Genomic DNA, 18,695 nt, shown 5'->3' on the forward strand with positions numbered 1-18,695 from the left:
ATATTTGACCTTTGTCAGATGGGTAGATTGCAAGAGTTTTCTCCCATTGTGAAAGTTGCCTGGAGAGTTATGTAGATGTCTATTGGATCCACTTTATCCAGAGCTGAGTTCGAGTCCTGAATATCCTTGTTAATTTTCTGTCTCATTGACCTGTCTAATATTGACAGTGGGGTGTTAAAGTCTCACACTATTATTGTGTGGGAGTCTAAGTCTCTTTGTAGGTGTCTGAAAACTTGTTTCATGAATGTGGATGCTCCTGTATTGGGTACATATATATGTTTAGAATATTTAGCTCTTCTTGGTGAATTGTTCCCTTTATCATTATATAATCCCCTTTGTCTTTTTTGATCTTTGTTGGTTTAGGGTCTGTTTTGTCAGAGACTAAGATTGCAACCCTTGTTTTTTTTTTTTCTTTGCTTTCTAACACATTTTCATTTCACCATGTGATATGGTCTGGTTCTGTGACCCCATCCAAATCTCATCTTGAATTGTAATACAAATTGTGGTCATCACATGTTGGGCGAGGGACAAGGTGGAGATGATAGAATCATGGGAGAGTTTTCTGCCACGCTGTTCTCATGATGTTGAGTGAGTTCTCATGAGATATAATGGTTTTATATTGAGCTTTTGCTTGGCACTTCTCCTTCCTGCCGCCACGTGAAGAAGGACATGTTTGCTTCCCCTTCCACCATGATTGTAAATTTCCTCAGCCCTGCCCAGGCATGCTGAAATGTGAGCCAATTAAACCTTTTTCTTGGTATTTTTTCATAGCAGTGTGAGAATAGACTAAGACATCCTGTAAGTCTTATAAGTTACTCCAGTGTTTCTCAGCTCTAAAACAACTGAATCATGGTCATTTTCCTAGGTTGTTATTGATAACTGAACATTTTATCTACCTGTTTCTCCAATCCTTTGGGTAGAAGTTGTACCCCTTCCTTTGTCCAAAATTTCTAGTCTATATGGAGTCTCTAGTCCTCATTTTGTATTTTTATCTTATTTTATCTTAACATTTAGATAGCAGATAAATTCCCAAACTGAATTTTGCATGTAAAAGTATTAAACTGAAATGATGTTTGATTAAGACTTCTTTTGTCCAAGAATAGTAGAATAAAATAGTCATCAAATGCTATTTTTGCTCATGAAGCAAATATAGTTAAGTTATAAAACCTGCAGCCCATTACCAATACCATTTAATGTTTTTTTCTTTAAGACAAATAGCTTTACCTCTTGACCTAGAGAAAAAAAAATAGCCTTATAGCAACAAACAAGCTCATGCTTTAAATGCTGTTCAGAATTTTAATAATGGTTTGCCAATATTTGGATTCACTTCCCTGAGGATAACAGAAATCAAATTAGGTTATTTAGTTACTACTTCCTGACCATAGGGAAAAATAGCATCCTGATATGATATTAATAAATTCACAGCTCTATTCTGTTTCCAGTTTTAAGTGAATGCTCTATAGAAGAAACAGCCATTTTTTAAAAAATATATAGAAAATATAGAGCTCAGGATTCTGGCCCCAATATCATTCTTGGCTGCTACCTGATGTTGAAGGACAATATTGCTTTATCTCACTTTATAAAAACCATGAGAATTAGAACTTGTCTGTTACCAGGGAAAAAAGAAACGTTTATGCTTAAAGAAATCAGACTGTGTCTGGTGATTGCTGTCCTATCAAAAAAACCTATTAATTTCAGTTGTGATACTAGAGTTCCTGGTATTTTTTTTGGCTATAAAAATGTTTTATTAGGCCAAACTACTTACTATGAAAATGCTTTAAAATGCAGCAGAAGATTTAAAGACTCAAAGAAGTGCATAGTGACAATGGCTATCAGAACACACTAAAGAATCCACACTGCTTCCCCCTTTACCTAGAAAAGGAAGCTTCTAGGCTACCTCCTCCTCAGCACGGTGATAATCTCCAAATGCCAGGTAAAAGATTATTACAAAGGCTAGCAGAATTTCTTAAATTTATAAAAATAATAGTAGGCACTATTTAGGACTTACCGTGTGCCAGGCACTTTTCTAAGCCCTTTACAGGTAGTAATTCATTTGGTTCTACCAACCATTCTGAAAGCCAAAGATTGGAACCATAGGATGTTTTCTTATCTCTCTACCTAACGCTACCTCTCACATGCCCTGCTGCCTTGAGTATGATTATTCCATCCCTAGAGATAATTTTATATTGAAGGTTGTCTTATTTCATGTTGAAAATTTGTTAATAAAGTCAATCTTAGCAAGTTAAAGTGAAAAAGGATATGCAAAATCATTCAGTCAAACCAAGATCCAGAAAAGCTACCTGATGTTCTCAGTGTCACACCATCTAGTTGGCAGCAAACTAGAAACTAGAACATAGGTATCCTGACCCCTGCATAATCTATTACTTCATAATCACTTCTTATGTGAAAGGTAAGACAATTATTTTCTTCAAAGCTATTTCCTGATCACCTGTGACATGCCATGTACAATTTAGACACTGGAGATTTATGAACAGAGAAAATACCTGCGTTCATGGAGTCATGCTGTTCAATTTACTGAATGAACAAGGATTTATTGAATATGAATTATGCAGAGAGCTACAAAGAACATCTACAGAAGTAGTGTTGGGTGGAGTAGGAAAGAAAAGAGTAGAAGAGATGGCCTCTGATCTCAAGAGGAATTACATGAGAGACAAGGGAGAAACATAAAACCTTCATAGGAAATTATAAAAAATATAATTAAGAGTCTACTTTATAGTAAATTAAGGCCAGGGGATTTTAAAGAAGGGGAGACACAGGAGGTAAGAGGGATCTTGATGTGTACATTCTGAAGACAGTGAAGAGTTAAAGGCGGTGGTTGCCTACCATGGAGTATTAGAGACATGGAAGTACTTTAAAGGTATAGGACAGGGACAGGCACAGTGACCCATGCCTGTAGCCCCAGCACTTTGGGAGGTTGAGGCAGGTGGATCACCTGAGGTCAGGAGTTCAAGACCAGCCTCTCCAACATGGTGAAACCCTGTCTCCACTAAAAATACAAAAATTAGCCAGCCATGGTGGTGGACGCCTGTAGTCCCAGCTACTCAGGAGACTGAGGCAGGAGAATCACCCAAACCCAGGAGGTAAAGGTTGCAGTGAGCCAAGATCATGCCACTGCACTCCAGCCTGGGTGATAGAGTGAGACCCTGTCTCAAAAAAGAAAAAAAAAAAGGTACAGGACTGGGTAAATAAAATAAAAAACAGGAAATTTAACATATGTCATTTATGGAAATTAAAATACATGTACATACGACAATTTTTTGACAAGGACATGTGCAATAAAAAAATATGTACATGAAATGTAACAGAATGCCTGCCTCTTCAGTGAGCAGGAAAGGAGTAGGAAGAAATATAATAAATACATCAATAGACTCACTGAAGAACAAGGTCAGGGTCCTCACAGACCAATGATAAAAGTGTGTCATGATTTGATTTTATCAGCCCTCTGCTACCAAGTCCAAGGAAAAAATATCCTGAGATAGACACATGGAGCTTTGCAGGATGTACAGACCACATTCAGGCTGAGAGAGGAATGGGAAATGTGGTCTGAGTAAGGGGACAGAATGAGAGGGCAGAGACCTGTTCTGCCTGGAAGAAAAGGTGCAGAGGAGGGAGTGGAAGAAATATGGGTAAATATGTGGTATGGGTCTCTTAGTGGAATCCTCAGAAGACAGGTGGAGGCCTCAGAGCTGAGGTAATTGGGAACATGGACTGCAGCGGGGCTCCTGAGCAGGCGGCTGATGTAGGAAAAAGAGAGGAAGAATAAGTCTGGCAGCATCCTCAGAAAGAAGGATCCAGTAGGCAAAGCATCGGGAACCCACACCGTGGACGATCACATGTGTATGGGTAAAGGTCTGACTTGGTGGTGTTCGTGGGAATGAGTAGCAGATGGAGAAGGAACATGTTTTCTGAGAAGACCACGACGTGCCATGAGGATATATTAGTTTGGTTGTTTGTATGGGACTTTTTCAAAAGTTTGCTTCAGAGTAGCCATGGTTCCTGAAAGCAGTTAAGTGGGTCACTTGCTTAGCTTTCCTTAGTGGTAGATTAATTAGCCAGCTGTAACTCCCGGATCTCTATTTTTAAATAATGACTTGCATGAGTCTCCAAAGACAAGAACTCACCACTGGTACACAGCACATTCTGGCAGCTGCAAGTGATTATGCCCAGTGGAAATTAAATATCTTTTAGGGAAATCATGCAAGTTCTCATGATAAATATGAAATTAACCCCTGCCACCTCTATGCCCACCTCATTTCGTTGCTTGCCTGCTATCCTAATAAGCAGAGTCTCTGGGGTCTGAAATGACGGCAGAATTGGTGATATTTTTAAAAAAGCATTATTCATCTATGAGCATTGGTAGAACACAGAGCTTTCGTCTCCAGTTGGGCTAGAAGCTCTGGAAATCAAACAATAGTAAACATAGTCAATACCATTAACTCACGATCAGATGGAGATACTTACAGCTCCAGGGATATAGAAAAACAGCTGGACTAACCATTTTATTTATCATTTTAGGCATTTTCCTCTGCTTAATACCCTTATTCGCACTTCTTTTTCCTTCTGACCAAATATATACATTCTTTACAAGCTGTAACTTTCAGATAGCATGTGACCCTATACTGTCCCTTTTCACTCCCCATTTCTATGTTAGGTTTGGGTTGTTGTCATTCGTAAGAGATATTAAACACTGCGCTCTCAGTAAGAGTGGAACCAGAGTGAAGGGGAGAACGAACGCTGGTGGTGAGCCACTCTGACCAAGCTGCCTGGGGAAGGGTGCTAAGGTCCGTAGTGGCATTCGGCATTCGGTATTTAGACACCAATTGTAAATGCATGTTTCATAAAGTGGCAATCAATACACTTGTCATAATCACCACATGGTGGGCGTGATTTGTTTGGCAACTTTAAACAAAAGGCAGATGTTAGGTCACCCTATGGTTCCGGCAGGCAAATATCTTCCCTGGGTGGGTGAAAATGGCAGTCTCAAGTTTCCTCTGTAACTGTAAAGATTTCATAACACATTTCTGATTTCTCCCTTGAGCGCCAACAATCAAGAATCCAGAAGAGGGAAAAGAAGTGATGCCTCCGTATAGGGCAGTAGGATTTGGAGTCAGATATGAAGCAGAGGAAATCAGTAAAGAAAAGAGAAACGGAGCGATGGGTATCCCAATATCCCTGCTTCACGAGGCCCATTGCTCCAGTCTGTCACTGAGCAGCTGTGGTTGTCTGCTTTCTTTTCGGGCCGCACCTTAATATCAGGCCTTTCCTTCACTTCCCACAGGCCCCAGGATGCCTTTGATGCTCCAAGGGAGGGACACAAACTCCAATGTTGCTGGGCAGCACTGTTTTTTTCTTTCTGAGTCCGGAAGTGGCGCAACCTGGGCCTTTACGTTGACCTTTGACCTCCCATGTCATGGAGTTGACGCGGTTCCTGCCTTCAGCTAATGGTTTCCATCACTGCAGAGTTGAGTCTATTTTATCAATTATGTGAACTTCAGTCTTTGGCATAAAGGTCATTATTATGTTTTGCACCTGGAATTGTATTGTAATGAGGCAAATCGCATTCTCTTCTAGTCAATGAGGGGGAAAAAAAGCACACAAAATGGAAATTACTCCTAAAATGACCTTGCTAGATTTCTATATCTGGCTAACAGACCCTGATTCTATACATCAAGAAACTGACGTGGCAGCTTTGTCATACAACCAGGCAGCCCAATTCATGTTAGCAAACATGTTATTATGGAACATATGGCAAAAGCCCATTAATAGTATGCACAGTTGATGAATTCCCAGTATAGTGCCCGTGATGTTTACTGATTCACTGCCACCTTGCCCCAGGCTGCTTCCAAACATGTCAGAAAAATAAAATGTCATCCATATTTGCATTCAGGAGTTATTCCATATTTACACATGCTAATAAAAACAAAAGCTTGCTTTTTAACAAAGGGGCAAGCTCTATAATCAATTGTCTGAGCGGCCCAAGAGCTTGACATGCTCTGCATACATTGCATTCACTGGAATAAAAACTTGGAGACACAAGTAGGCTGGCTCTGTGGCTCCTCACCTCTTGCCGGGTGACAGCAGCTGACAGCAGACAGCCACCCTTGAGGGCTGAGGGTACCTGCAGATCACTCACTTTCTCTATCTAAACAACTTGCCTTAGATTTTTTTCTTAGTGCTGGAACAAATATTTGATGAATCAGTGAATGAATTAGCTATGAGGATAGCCACAATTTGATGGTGCCCTCTAACTTCCCTGCTCCTTTCATTAATAATCAGCTCCATCTCCCAGCTCCCTGGCCTTGTTCTATTGACTTAAATATAGCATTTGGAGTCATTAACTAGGGTATGAAGTTCTAGCTCTAAAAAATGGCCAGTTACTTTACCATGGGCAAGTCATTTAATCTCTCTGAGCCTCAATTCCCTTATCCATGAAATGGGCAAATTATAGCATTTGTTTTGTAAGGATTCTTTAAGTTTCAAGAGACAGAAACCCAGTTCAAACTACTTTAAAGTAAACAAAAAGAAAACATTTATTGGCTCACGTGGCTTGAAGGGATGCTGGACTATCTGACCAAATCAAAGGATAGGGATCAAGGTCTCAATTGCTAGGATCAAAACTCAAAGCCAAGAGAAACCACTCCCTAGTCCATCTCTCAGCTCAGCTCAGCTCAGCTCTGTTTGGCTTCATTCTTTTTTACTATAGCTGGACTTTCTTCATGTGGCAATGGACGTGGTCAGTTTTAGCCCCAATCTCACATTCTTCTAGTGTAATGAACTCCGAGGCAAGGCTGTTTTTTCTTTATTTCAAATCAAATCCTTACTTAGTATGTTAGAGGGAGCCTCAGATCAGCCCTGCTGGTTTACATGTTTGCCTTAGGTTAAGAAGTATATGATTAATCAGCCATGAAGTTGCGTCTATCCCTGTACCTGGGAGGAAAGGTAGTGGGTTAGAATCTATAACCAGAAGAAGGGAACTAAAAACCTTGCTGAGAAAATAAGGCAAAAATAAAAGCTACCATTCTACTAACCTATTTCACCAAGGTTTGTGGATTCTGGCATAAGCAAGTGTGAGTAATCATAGGTTACTATTAGAAGTAACTGGACTTTGTAAGCTACTAAAAGCTATATATGAATCCTAACCAAAGAACTACAAATCTTATTTATTAACTCTCTCATAGGGTGAAACCAGCTAAGGCCAGTGTTAATGACAATTAAAATGATAATAGTTAACATGTAAGGCACAATCACTGCATGTGAGGAACTGCTTTTGTGAGCATTTTATATGTATAAACTATAAAGTAGGTACTATCATGTGTCCCAGTGTTTGCATAAATAACTCATGCAAAGAAAGGTGAAACAACTTGCCCAAAGTCATAGAACTAGTGGTTAAACCAGGGTTTGGAACCAGGGGTCTTGCGCTACAGTTCATACTCTCAATCACCAGGTCTTGCTGCCCCTTAGTTCTTTCTGTAATATTTTGCATTTTACTGTGTATCTTTCCCTTGAGGCACTAAAAACTCCACAGGATTGGTAATCGTGTCTGTATTACTGAAAGTTTCATATATATTCCACCTGTAAGGCCTACATGACTGGTATGAGAAAAGTAGAGATCATTGGGATTGGGCTAAACTTTTATTTGAGTGTATGAATATCATTCAAATAATAGTGCTGTTGAAAATTAATGTGTACATCCGTTTTTCTGAAATTCAGGAAAGATGCATAATATTCAGGTGCCTAATAACTTGGCTGCTAGTTAATCATGCTTGACACTTATATAGCACTTCACCTTTTAAAATCATTTTAGAATATGTTAGTTCATTAATCCCTACAACATCCATGTGAGAAGGAAAGGTTCCTGAGCCTGCCTCTGATCTCCCTACCATCTGGTATCTAAATACTTGGTCGACTAAAGAAGGAATAAAATAATTAGATAAATCAAGCAAGGAAACACATACAGCCAAGAATGACAGAGACCTGTGGGCAGTGAAGGTGAAAGAAAATCCTCCGGCTCTGTGGAGGTTTGCCTTCGACACATACATTTCAGCATAAAATATTCATATAATAATTGTTACTCACTTCTGACTGGTTGAAATGTAGGAAAACAGCAAGCAGCCTGCATCTTCATCTTCAACAGGTGATGCCTGCACACCAATCACTTGAGATCTCATGAATGGTCATTTCCACTAATTAAGAAGTACTTCTAGCTGTCAATTTTCATGATATTGGCATACTTATATTCCAAGTCCTGTTTCCCACTGCTACTTCTACTTTTTACAGAAAAGAATCTGCTTGATGCTAACATCTAGCATGGTTTCAGTCACAGTCAATATATTGATAGCTTCCTTTATGTTGCCTTGTTATTTGGCTCATAGTTTCTAGAGAACAATGCTGAGCTGATTTCACCAGTCACCTGAATAAAGGTATTCTTGCTCACTGTTTTCTCACTCATATCCTGGGACCACCATTGCCTCATTTCAGGCATGGATGCCAATTACTCTGACGACCCAAATATGTGGAGCGATAAAAGTACTTGAACAAGGGCTAAAAATGCTATCCTAAGATGCTTTGAAGCCACAAACAACATTTTCAAAATTAGTTAGACGTTATTCCTATTAATAGAATGACACAGAAATCATATCCAACCATGTCAAAATACCATGTATGTATCTGGTTAGTAAAGCATCTTCTTTCTAGCATCAGCTTATCCTGCTGTCTCAGGGTACTGAGGATTGAAAGGAAGGTAGTACAGGACAATAGTTATGAATGAGCTCCAATTCTAGCATCCTGAAGAAGGCTTGGGTTCAAACCGATTCAGTGATTTACTAACTGTGTGACCTTAGGCAAGCGTCTCTATCTCTCTGCATGTCGGTGTCAGTTTCTACAGGATAGTCCCAGAGCCTACCTCATAGAATTGTTACAGGATTAAACAAAGAAATTACTCACAGCCTTAGCCCAGTGCCAGGGATATAGTGAAATGCTCAGAAGCAAATACTATTAACTGTCCCCAGGTTTCTTTGATGTTCTCACATTCAATTTTAAGGCATGATATTGAGCCTATCGTGAAATGATAAACTTAAGAATTCTGGATATAATTACTTGTGAAAGAGGAATATGTTGTGGTCTGTGTTAACACATAATGATCTTTATCTCACCAGGTTAGAGACAGAAATGCTATAAATCACTCAAAAGGTCAAATCCTTGTCAGCAGGTAGCATACTAATATGTAACAATGACCCAGGGCAAAGTCAGGGAACAGATGATTGGCTTATAATGAGCCTGTGTTTTTCTGCTGATATCATCTCCCTTCTTTTTGAGGTATCCTCACTCTATTTTATGTGGGACAGTCAAGGCCTTTTCAGGTGCCTTGGAAGTCCCAACAACTAAATGGGCACTTCACCGACTCATGAGTGCTATTCCAGCAGCCCAAAGCTCTCAAGGTTATTAATGGTAGCTTTTGTCCGTTTCTCTAGCCATATTACTAACCTGGAAGAGTGATTTTTCAGTTCCTTTCCCTTCCTTCAAACAGATACAAAGATAATCCATAATAAAGAGTTGACAGTGTCTCCGATTGCCTATTAGCATGGGACACAGCAAGGATGTTAGGAGTTGGGGGAGGTGTTATCAGGTTCACAGGGTTAATTTGCATTGTCTAAAAAAGTAAATCATTTTTGAATCAATCCACTGGAGGGAAATGTAGAAGGAAGCATTCAAACCACAGTGCTCAAGCAGAATGAACACTTATTTCACAGACACAATTACAACTGCCAGGGGAGAAAATTTTTCCAAAACTGTTTAATCTCTGAAATGGACAATAAGCTTGTCAGCCTCTTGGGCATTTCAGCCTTGATGCAACGTTCATAGAAAATCCTTCCATGACCAGATCCCATCAGATTCATCAAGTGTCTCCATTCTCTCACAAGAAAAGTGCTTTAAGGCTCTGAGGATGAAGCAAGGTTTCTGTGTGCAATATATGCTCCTCTCTGTCACCAATGCAAAACCTGGGGATGCACTGGAAACAGAATTGACAAAGGAGGATATTTATCTTGCAATTGTTTGAGATATTATTTCTAAGCTAATCTCCCCTACAAATCACGGAGTCCAATTCAATTCAAGTCTAATTCAAGTTTGTCTTCCAGAACATCTAGTAAATCCTAAAAAACATAAACTATGTACTTGCTTTGTATCTCTTTCTACCCATCCTCTTCTTAACCCCATGAGTTCACTGGCTATAGAAAGTGTTCAGATTAAGACTGGAATTAGCAGTCAGAGAATTTTCTACAACTGGCTTTTTGTGTTATCATGTCTATTAATGACTGAATATCATAAACAATAAAGTTTATTTAGGAACTAAATTGTCTACAACAATTAAATATGAAGGAAGTATTCAAAAACACAGCAAAAAGGATCATATATTTAAAGCATTTAAATTGCAAATGATGTTATTGACAGAACTTTTAAAGAAATTTTATGTTTGGGTTAAAGATAGTCGAAAGCGATGTGTTAACTCCATAACATTTATAGACAAATAAATATTTAGGATAGATCAGTTTGCCATCATGAGAAGAAGCTTCAAGAAATACAAAAAGTTAAAGGCAGATGTCCTTAATTTCTACCTCACTGAGTCAGTGAGAAAAAAAATCAACTTAAAGGATTCCAGAGTAATGACATGACTCATTAGTGTTAAAGCCACTTCAAATTAGATTCGTCTTTACTTACTGAAAGAAGAAAATTATTAATGAGCTTCATGCATGAATATCTGGAAAGGACTGTAGCTCATTCTCCGGGCATAAAACAACCTGAAGTTGTAACCATAAGGGATTTTGTTTTCTTAAACCAGGTTCTAAAGAAAATTTGCTCAACTTTGATTCCACAGCTCACTGTTTGATAAACGGTGCTAGGAATGGAAATGATATGGTCACTAGTCCACTGAGGAGATCTGGGAGTGTTGCATACTATATACTCAGGGGAAGTACCGGAGAGAAGGGAAAATTCTATCATCATCCAGGAGAGATATGCAAAGGAAGGGGGGAAGATGAGTCTTCATTCTTCTAAATTTATGCTGTTCCAAAATCTAATGGTAGTGAATTCAGAAGACAATGTAAGATGAAGAAAGATCAAGCCTCTTTTTCTGAATGGTCAGTGTATTGAACAGCTACTGAGTTTGTCATTGTTTCTGGTATTTGTTCTTAAGCTTGGAACTTGAGAGTCTGCTTCCATTTTTAAGATGCGTACATATTAGGTCCACTTTAGTGAGGTGTCCATTTGAAGCATCTGATAATAAAAATTTGGTGTTGGGAAGAGCTGTACTGAATAAGTTGTCTTAGTCTCTGTAAACAAGTTACATATATATATATGCATAAATACACAACACACACACACACACACAAATTGTTTAAAGAAAAATGTACTGTCACAAACATCAGCATAGTGGTATCTGCCAGTTAGAAAAAATAAAAAAATAAAAGAAAATGTAATATTCATGTGGAATGTCAAAGGAAAAGACCAGAATGTGAAGATTAAACAGGGTTGGGAAGTTTGTAGATAGTGGTGATGCCTCTTGTAGCAGTACTGAGGAAGATACTAGATTAAGATTCTCTCCAGAGGGCTAAAATACTGCCAAAAGAACTGGGCATCTGTTCATGGGCTCCTGAGATGATCTATATCATCAATTTGCTTCTGAGGGAAGAAAGGAGCAGAGACTGACCTTTTTGAAATTCCTTTCCAGTGGCCAGGAATTATGGCAATTGTATTTTTTAGTGGGATGATGTTTCTTCCTACTGTGTATTTGAATTGCAAAAAGCCAGAAGCATAGCGTTCCTTGTTGAAGTTCTTCAAGTTGACAGTCTGATGGCCTTATCTATTTTTATTTACTTTTAAATTTAAATTCAAGCCAGTGTTCCTAGACATCTTCACAAGCTGCAGGCCCGTGGGAAATGTTCCATGGCTCCCATGTGTATCTGAAGTTTGTCCTCCTCATTATGATCGATTAATATTTCAGAGTTAATTTTTTTTCTGAAATTGGAATAGATCTCATTTTCCAGAAAGTCATTTATATTGTTATTCATTTTCTTTTCACTGTCTTGTTTATGACTAAAAAATGCACTGATGATTTCGTAATGAAAGAATATTATGTAGAAATGGAAATATAATCTTTGAAAAGTATGACTTTTTATGTGGTAGGTAATATTTCTCTTCAATTTCCCTTTTCATGTGGGATTTTTTCTTTTCTAAAGGGTAATATAAATGTTAGGAGAGAACCAAAATATATTTCACAAATTTTTTATTTATATTTCTTCAACTACTATAAAATCTAGGGGGATAAGATGATTAAAGCCCTTCATTTATAAAGAATTCTCTCAAAAATCCCAGAAGCTAGAGACAAATTGTTTTTATTATTGCTTGAGTTTTGTTAGGGGCATAGAATATACCAAGTTCTGTTAAAAAAAAAAAAGTTTGTCTCTATTTCTTTAATATTATACACAATATTTGGATGGCTAAAAGCAATACTATTCATTATATGAAAGATACCAAGAAAGCCACTGACCCTGAACTTCATGCAGTCATCTGTTCACAAGCTATTTAATAAATAAATGATGAACACCTTAGCATATGATTACATATGCTAAGTATTATGGTAAGCATGAATATGAATAACATAAAGTCTTTACCTTTAAGAAATGTATAACATAGCAGTAGAGACAGATATATCAGATAACTATAACATAGAACACATAGTCTTTACCTTTAAGAAATGTGTAACATAGCTGTAGAGGCAAATATAATCAGATAACTATAACACATGCAGAAGGTTCAAAATGCCCTGGGGGTTCTAGTTCAGGATGGCTCATTGAAGGGACACGTTCACCTAACTTCCCTCTCAAACTACTACTGACAAGACCTTATAATATGATTGTAAAAGCTAGGGTAAGACTAGAGAACAGCAGAGCAGTATACTAATAGAAATTTCAGTTAGATATAAATAAGAACAGATTGGCAGGCTTTTTGTTCCATGAAGGTTAGTTTTCAGTAGATTGATTTACCTGTTGATAAATGGTTTAAAAAAAACAAGAAAATAAACACAAAAATTATCTGTTTAAAAGTATGTAATAGTTGTAGAAATAATAAGGACTAGAGAGGCTAAAATCACTGGAAAGGAAGGCTATTGGACAGGTGTAATAAAGATCTTCAGCTGCATTTTTTTCCTGGAAGATTGTGCTGATTCTTAACATGGGTAGACTGGGAAGGTAGGCTTTCAAATGGGAAGGGGGCAATGTTGGGGACAGAGAAACCAGTGGATATTTTGGCATTTACAAGGATTGGAGTCACAAATTGGACAACTTAAGTGTCTCAAGACACAACTCATTCTCCCCTCAAAATATATGCCAAATACTGAATGTGTACAGGGTGGAGCTAGAGAGCTAAGCTACAAACCCTGAGTGGTGGGGTGGGACATTTTGTACTCTCCTAGTGCTGAGAGGACAAAAACTTGCTAGGATGAATGAGCTAGTGAATAAAGTAGTGTCTTCATTGCAAGCCACAGAGATCTCCAGACTGCAGACAAAAGAAACCAAAGATGGACTGAGTCTTAATCACAACTTCTAGTGAGTCTAAAGTCAGCCTATTCCTGGATAAATTAAGATGATAGCCTCTCCGCCTAGCAGAAGAAAGGGCAACTCTTTTCTAATGCAAGATCACAACATCTGGAGCCTTTGTAGTCTTTAAACTCAGTCTTCTGCACTTATTAAAATCCTTTTGGGCATGGCAAGAGGCAGGGCCATGGGTCCAGAAACTAAGAGAACAGAAATAGGCAACAAGAACAAGTCCATACACGATGTAGGTGATAAGACAAAGACTACAAAATAACTGATTAACATGAACAAGAAAAGCAGATAAATTATACAGCAAAAAGATAAAATGTTGGAAAATTCTATCAGATAATTAAAATCTGAACCAGTCATGATCTGTCTAGCTGGTTAGAATCATATTAAGGTTGATGCCTTTGTATCTGATGCCAGAGGTTCATGTCTCAAGGTTAAACATTTGAGGAAAAAGGATGGATGCCAAGGTTGGGTCAGTGAGAATAAATTGGAATCTGTAGGAATAAACTGGAATGCATGGGGATGGACCTAGGCCCCTTCCAGTTTCTCATTGCTTCTACCTTCAATGGGAATTGTGCACAAGAAGTTATAAGCCTTCATCATAGAGTTGGCACACCTTTGGCTGAGGATTCAGAGATGCCAAAAGAGGAGTAGCTGAAGGCCTGTCTGCTGCCCAACACCAGTGATGTGAACCAGCAGATCAATGACAGCATGTGTGAGCTGCAACAGCATTTGAGTCTGTTCATGACTTTCCTGGTGTAAATCAAAATGGTCACTGCTTTAATTCCACCTTCCAAATTTCACATGAAATGTCTTTCATGACCCACTTCAACTGGAAACACGGAATAAAAAGAACCGTGAGAAATGTAGATCAGCCTAACCTAAATGACATAATATAAAGCCGCCATAGAATCTATACAAAATAACTAGGTGGGATTTCTAGAAATAAAAAGTGCTATGTCTTAAAATAAGAATGAAATGGATACATATAGTAACAAGCTGGATATAGTTGAGGACAAGATTAGTGAACTCAAAGACAGTCGATCCAAATGAAAGCACAAATAGAAAAAGGGAGGAGGCAAGAATAGAGCGAAAGAGAAATCGTATCACATATATGTAACTTGTGTATCAGGAAGAGAGAAGAGAATTAGGAAGAAACTATATTTGAAGAGATAATGGCAACAAAAATTTTCCAAATTGAAGAAAAGCATCAATCCATAAATTCAAACAAATCAGCAAACCAAAAGAATAATAAATATTTTTAAACCGTTAAGGCATATAATAGAAAAACAGAAGTAATATAAATCATAAAAGAAGCAAAAAGAAAAAAATACATGTTATCTTTGAAGAATGATCTTTTATTAAAGAGATGGAGTCTTGCTCTGTCATCCAGGCTGGAGTGCAGTGGTGGGAACCCACTCACTGTAACCTCCACCTCCCAGGTTCTGCCTCAGCCTCTTAAGCAGCTGGGACTACAGGTGCATGCCACCACACCCGGTTAGTTTTTTGTATTTTAGTAGAGACGAGGTTTCACCATGTTGCCCAGGCTGCTCTCAAACTCCTCAGCTCAGGCAATCTGCCCACCTCAGTCTCTCAGTTCTTAGATTACAGGCGTGAGCCACCGTGCCCAGCCTGAAATGATATTTTTTAAATGCAAAAAATAAATATCAACTAGCATTGTACACTCAATGAAAATATACCTTAAAATTAAACAGGAAATACTAACATTTCCAGAAAAATGAAAATCAAGACAATTTATCTTAGTAGGACTGCACTAAAGGAAATGTTAAATAAACTTATTTTTCATAAATGACATAATCATAAAGGAAAATGCAGAAATGAAGGAAAAAATGAAGAGCAACACAAAGATAAATATTTGGGTAAATATAAGTGAATATACGCCTGGTGCCATGGCTCACAATTGTAATCCCAGCTATTTGATAGGCTAAGTCAGGGGATTGCTTGAGCTCAGAAGTTTCAAGATAAGCCCAGTTGCCCACTGAGCAACATAGTGAGACTCTCTGTCAATCTCCCTCACTTTCTCCCTCTCTCTTTCCCTCTGTGTGTGTGTGTGTGTGCGCGTGCGTGTGCGTGTGTGTGTGTGTGTGTGTGTACAAATATATGTCTGTATATACATGGCATAAAATAACAATGGTTGTGTTTGGGAGATTTAAAATATATATACAATTAAAATACATGCAATAATACCAAAGGGGTAAGTGAAGTTAAAGTGTTATAGGTTGTATCCTTATTGTGGAAGAGGTGAAAGTAATTGTTTGTATTAAGCTGTAATAAGTCATGGGTACATATTTTGATATCTTAAGCATTAAAAAATTGTTTAAAATGTAAAAATAATAAGATAATAAACTACTGAATGACAAATCACCTGATTAACCTAAAAGAAAGAAGAAAAACCAAAGGCAGTTTAAAAAGCCCAGAGAGACTAAATAATAATAAGAAAGATATACATCCAGATATATCAATAAGTACATTAATAAACAAAATAGTTCAAGTAAAAGATTAACATTTTCAAGCTAGATTTTTTAAAATTGTATGTGCTTATGGCAGTAGAGTGGTACCATGCACCACATAATTACAAACCAAATAAAACTGGTATGGCTATACTGATATTACTAGAAATAAACAAGGTCACATCATAGTAATAAGGGGTCCACCAGGATGATATATACCAATCCTAAATCACAATGCAACCAATTAATAAAAACTTAGCAAGTCTCTGTAATCTATAAGCCATGCAGATAAAAGAGCCTCCAAAGTAAGTAATTTTTGTCAGATAAACCACAATTAAGCACAAGATCAGAAGCAACAGAGAAGGCTTCTGAAACTATGGGTAGTTGGACTGGTATTTTTATTATTGTGTGTGTATGTGTAGGTATGTATGTATGTGTGTGTGTGTGTGTGTATGTATGTGTGTGTATGTGTATGTATGTACGTGTGTGTGTGTGTGTGTGTGTATGTGTGTGTGTGTGGTATGTGCATGTATACCATGCCAATCCCCTGCCCTCAGAGCAGCTGACCTCAATGTTTGCTTTTAGGATCATGCTGTAAATACAGCTTTATAAAGTGGGAATTCTGAGAAGTACCTCTGATAAATTATGGTCTCCTGTGCCAAGGTAAGAGGCTATGGCCTATCCTTTTAGAGGGGCCTTTCTAGATATGTCTCTTTTCTCTTGCCTAGTACATAGAATAAAGGCTTCTGCTACTTGTACCCATATTTACCACTACTTCTCATTTGTGCTGAGTAAATAAGATGACACTATCAATACTTTTCCACCAAGATAAAATCAATTACTAAACATTTGAGAGAATCACAGTATGAAAAGAGACTCACTGATTCAACAAGCAAAAATGTAATCTCTAAGAAAGTAGGAGTTAATATAGAGGAAACAGGAATAAAATGGAAATATATATATATAATTTTTAAAGTGTACATTTAAAAATACATACACTTGAGTATATATTTAAGCATAAAATATATAATTTTAGAAGTGTATAAATATATATGAAAATATACATACAGTATGTGTGTGCATGCATGTGTGTATGGATATATCCATATATATTTATACACTTTTAAAAATTTTCATAAATATTTATGAAAAAAGCAACTGGGTGCTATAAAAAATTAATGGGAAGAGTCCTTAGAAATTAAAAACACAATTACCATAAACTTAATAAATCAGTAGAATAGTTGAAAATAGAATAATAGACTAGAAGATTAAAATGAGGGATTTTTCTATAAAAGAGTAGAGATGACAAAGGGTTGAAGAGTATGAAAATGAATTAACTCATGGAGAATGAAGGCCCATATCACATATCCATAAAGATTATTGAACCAACTATATGTATCTTCATGATGTAGAGCTGTACTAATCAACAGTCACTGGCTACACATGGCTATTTACATTTAAGTTTAAATTAATTAAAATGTAAGAAGTTTTAAAATTCAGTTCCTCATCTGCTACTCACATTTCAAAGAAAGGTTCAAGAGACACATGTGATCGGTGGCTATGTTTTGGACTGTGCAGTGAATAAAGATTCCTTGCAAAGGAACAAGGAACTGACTGATGTCATTGTCTTCATAACAAAATAAAGACACAAAGAGATTGCAGGCGTGTGTCTTCAAAATTCTGAGAAAACATAATTTTTAACCTAGAATTTTACATTGAAATTATCTTTAATATGTGAAGACCGAGTTGACATTTTCAGTCACAAGGTCTCAGAAAGCTTTATCTCATAGGATTCTTTTGAAGAAAATATTTGAGGATATATGCAAGAAAAACAAACAAACAAAAAATCTAAAAAAAGATGACAGTGTGAGATAAAAGAAGAGATGGTCAACAATTTAGCCAGAATTCATGTTTTTACATCTAAAAATTATTGGTAATAAGGCTAAGTGATATTTTTTTTTTCCAGACAGAGTTTTGCTTTGTTACTCAGGCAGGAGTGCAGTGGCACGATCTCAGCTCACTGCAATCCATGCCTCCTGGGTTCAAGTGATTCTTGTGCCTCAGCCTCTCGAGTAGCTGGGACCCCAAGTGCATGCCACCATGCCTGGCTAATTTTTGTATTTTTAGTAGAGACAGAGTTTTATCACGTTGGCCAGGCTGCTCTCGAACTCCTGACCTCCAGTGATCCACCCACCTTGGCTTCCCAATGTGCTGAGATTACAGGCATGAACCACCATGCCCAGCCTAAATGACACTTTAAATGGCAATTTCCAGGAAATAATTCCTAAGAAAACTGCTTTAAAAAACAAATAAGCTGAATATATAATTGATGATCAGTTTAACAATACACAGGAAGGGGCAGGGAAGTAGAAAGAAAATGAAAAATTACTAAGAGTCTAATTCAGAAAGAGCAATTTTAGGACATATTTAATGTCAACATAGAATTGGAAATTGTAAGTTTACATACTGTTTGTTTACATACTGTATGTTTACAAACATACATGACGAGAGAAAAATTGAACACATAATTACTAAAGAAGAAACAAACAAACAAAAAAACCTAGTAAAATAAGCTTAATACAAACAAGAAAAAAAATAAACAACC

At 37.3% G+C, this 18,695-nt stretch overlaps 1 protein-coding gene across 1 annotated transcript in view; it reads right to left on the reverse strand.

The window, feature by feature from the left end:
- The window catches only part of ST6GALNAC3 (ST6 N-acetylgalactosaminide alpha-2,6-sialyltransferase 3), a 570,108-nt gene that overhangs the window by 96,526 nt on the left and 454,887 nt on the right, over positions 1–18,695 (reverse strand). The window lies entirely within an intron of this gene.

This window comes from Sapajus apella, unplaced genomic scaffold, assembly GCF_009761245.1.
Source record: "Sapajus apella isolate SASKATOON/1434 unplaced genomic scaffold, GSC_monkey_1.0 scaffold36, whole genome shotgun sequence".
In the NCBI taxonomy this organism is placed as follows: Eukaryota; Metazoa; Chordata; class Mammalia; order Primates; family Cebidae; genus Sapajus; species Sapajus apella.